This window comes from Triticum aestivum, chromosome 6B (assembly GCF_018294505.1).
Source record: "Triticum aestivum cultivar Chinese Spring chromosome 6B, IWGSC CS RefSeq v2.1, whole genome shotgun sequence".
Lineage (NCBI taxonomy): Eukaryota > Viridiplantae > Streptophyta > Magnoliopsida > Poales > Poaceae > Triticum > Triticum aestivum.
Window position 1 is genome coordinate 510,351,937 of NC_057810.1, and position 3,630 is coordinate 510,355,566.

The following is a 3,630-nucleotide window of genomic DNA, read 5'->3' on the forward strand; positions in this document are numbered from 1 at the left end:
TTGAACCATTGGTTGTTTTCACTTTGAACTTATGTGTTACTTTTATTTGAACTTCACATTATTTATTTGAGTAAAAAGACTTCATTTTGATTTTCCAAATGAACATCGAATTTCACTGTTTTTTTAGTTTGAACTTCATGGTTGATTCTTTAATAGCAATGAATATATATGAGTATTTTAAAAATTGTAAAATCCTCTATTTTTAAATAAACCTAGAACCACTTCGTTGTTTTAGTTTGACTTCTAGTTTTTTTTACAAAAAACGGGGGAAATTCTTTTAAACTTTTTTAGTCGTTTGTTTTTTTAATTTGAACTTCTTCATTCTATTCTTTAGTGAGAAAATTTTGAGTTTGTTATATACTAGGAATTCTCTGTTTTTTTAATTTGAACTTGTTAGCCGTTTTTAGAAGAAATATATTTTAAAATAAGCATCAAACATTTTATAAAATTGAACTTCATAATTTTATTTTCCCTATATTATGAAATCATCTTAGTTTTCCATACACATCGAAGTACTCCGTTATTTTATTTGAACTTCTCGATTTTATTTGTTTAGTAGCAAGGAAAATCCGAGTTTTTAAATTCATACTTCTTAGTTTTTTTAATCTGGACTTCTCGCTTTTTTAAACTATGAAAATCAAATGCACTGCTATTCAGTTTTTTATCTATTTTTCGAAAGTGAAATTTTGGATTTGTTAAAACTTCAAACTACACCATTATTTGAATTTGAACTTCTAGGTGTTTTTATAAACGACCTTCTTTGCCAGAAAATTGCGCTTCATCATATTGTTTTTTGAATTGCTCCCTGTATTAATTTCAAACTTATGTCATGATTTTTGTTCATAATTAAACATTAATTGTGCCATTTTTAAAATTTGGACTTTCTTGGTTTATAGTTTTGAGTATCAGAAAAAAAAATCTGAGTTTTGTAATTAATATCGAACTGCTCCACTTTTTTGATCAAACTTCTTGGTTATATTTATTTAGTAACGAGGAAAATCCAAGTTTTTTATATAGATTGAACTACTCCTTTTTTTGAATTTGAACTTCTTGGTTATATTATGGAATTATTTAAACTTCCTCATTTTTTCTTGATGTTCCTGAATGGAACAATGTGCACTCCCTCGAATTGTCATAGTTCACTCATCTACAATATTTTTTTCTGTTCGCCTCTTTTATATTTTTGGACACCCATGGTGTGAATTTTTTCCGAAAGTATTCATTTTGAATTTCTGCGGCAGAATATATGAATTTCTCATCCATAGTTTTTTTGTGTGTATCACATTACAGAGTTCACACAAGTTCGGATTTGTAATTTACTTTTGTAGAGTACACACCCACTGGTGCAGAACTTCAACATCCACGGCGATAGGTTTGCCACATTTTTTTAGTGTACAAACTTTCTCATCAGACACACCTTGAACTTTCCAAGTTCTAAAAACGTATGAAATCTATGTGTTTTTTTGTTGATATGTTCACTATCATGTACTGACAAAGAGATAAAAAACCAACAATCTCACAACACTTAACATGTTTAAGAAAGAATTGAAGGCAATTTTCAGTGCGACAACACGAAAACAAGGTTTTCAAACCCATTTTCCTCTAAGACACATAGAACCAACACATTTTCACAGCACAACAATGTGGCTTAAGGAAACTCGAATTTTCTTGATGAACAGAGAGGCCGTTGAACAATGTGACTCTTACTAAAAGACACATACATTTTTCTATCTTGTGTTTGCACAAAATAAGCTATTACTTGTCTCCCGATTAAAAAAGCTAGTGAATTTCTCCACCACACACATGTTCTTCTGAACCTCACCATCACCACACACTTTTTCTGAACCTCAACCTCACCACCACACACACGCATACATGCTCCTTCTCTTCGTTATATTTTTGAACTTTATGTGCATAAATCTACAAAAACAACATCTTTTGTCAGAACATGAAAAGAGCATAACAAAGCTGCACCATGCAAATTTGTGAGCACTGTGTGATTTAAGTAACTACTAGAGTGCTTGATAAACAACCTGGGTGCTGGCAGCCGGACTATATATATTACCACGTATTCAGTGTTGACAATTCCTCAACACTGAGTACTGAATACCGAACCGACTAGTACGAGTTCAGTACAATTCAGCCAACTAGTTTTCGATCGTGGTAACAAACAAAGCAGCGCTTGAGTGCTCCACATCACAGTAACAGAATTGCTGTGCTGGGATGTACTGTACGTGTGCTGCTCCGGTTTTCTTCAGACCAACTCAAAAAGTTACGCGCAGTTGTGCTTTGAAACTGAAAACTCATTACTCAAAGCTAAAAACAGAAGTTATTATCCCACATTGTCTTGTTCCACAACAATTGTCTTGTTTGGTTTGTGATTTGAAACTGAAAACTAACTTTTATCCAAACGGGGATGCCCCAGGCCACGTGCGGTGTGATACGCCGGTGCAGAATGGAACGAGCAGAATGTGACGCAATTCTATCATTCAAGAAGGCAGGAGCAGAGAAGCAACAGGAGGGAGGAAGGTCAGCTTCAGCAGGAGGAGGAAGGTCACCTGCAGGCTGCAGCAGGATGAGGGAGGGGTGGTGGTCGTCCCGGCGGGTGGTGCCAGAAGCGGGGCACATCAGTTAAACCGCCCGAGGTGGCGGCGGCGAACTTCCAGATTGATGCAGCGGATCTGGGCACGAGGGCTCGGCCTCGTCCGGTTCCCAGCCAGATTCGGGGCGGACGGTGCTCGGGGGACTTCGGTGGCGAGCTCCTGCCGCATGGCTGTTGTCAATGATGGCCATGGCGGGTACCTGTGGGAGAGCAGAGAGAGAGAGAGAGAGGGTGTGAGGGAGAAGGAAGGAAAGGAAGAGAGGAAGCGAAGGTGTGCCGGAGGCCCCCCTGTGGCTGCCGATGGAGGAGCACGAGGGCTTGGCATCCCCTCGTGCGGGCGTGGAGGCGGACAGGTGAGGAGCAGAGGCAGGCGCCGCGGCGGCCGGATCCAAGACCGGTGGCGGCACGGCGTCCTCATCCAGGGGACGGTGGTGGCGCGGCTGCCGAATCTTGACGCAGGGGGCGGGGGCAGATCGAGGGCGGGGCGGCGAGCTTGTCGCAGGAGGAATCGGGGGAGAGCAAGCTGCGGGAGGCGCGGGACTGGGTCGTTTTCTCAGGTGTGCATTTTCTAGAATCTCGGGAACAGCTAATCCGGCCTAAATAGGGCCTGCCGTGATCCAAATAGTCATTCTGATCCCAGGATCACAATAGTAGGATGGATTTATATATATAAACAAATGTTTCCTACAAGCAGTGGTAGTTACCACCACTTGCATTTTGTATGTTGTATGTAGTATTTGTCAAAATTGAGAGTATGTACGTGTAGTATGTAGTATATAACAATGATTAGGTAGTATATATACTAATTTTTATGTAGTATATACCATGTTTTGAGTATGCTCTTTTTTACATACAAATATGTACGTATTTCACAAATATAACAAAAACTATGGGTTCATATGCAATTTTTTCATGTAACTTGCTTTGAAATATCTTATATATAGTATATGAATATATTTAAAATGATAAAGTAGTATATATAGTACCACATGGTAGTATATGAGACATATGGGGTAACTACCACCGGG

General features: G+C 38.9%; 1 long non-coding RNA gene across 1 annotated transcript; it reads right to left on the reverse strand.

Annotated features, from left to right (window-relative positions):
* Nucleotides 1-1,538: 1,538 nt before the first annotated feature.
* On the reverse strand, nucleotides 1,539-3,236 carry LOC123134320 (uncharacterized). The gene is made up of 2 exons (XR_006465614.1): nucleotides 2,559-3,236; nucleotides 1,539-1,920 (listed from the first exon to the last, which is right to left on the reverse strand). It is a non-coding gene; the product is annotated as an uncharacterized lncRNA (long non-coding RNA).
* Nucleotides 3,237-3,630: the final 394 nt, after the last annotated feature.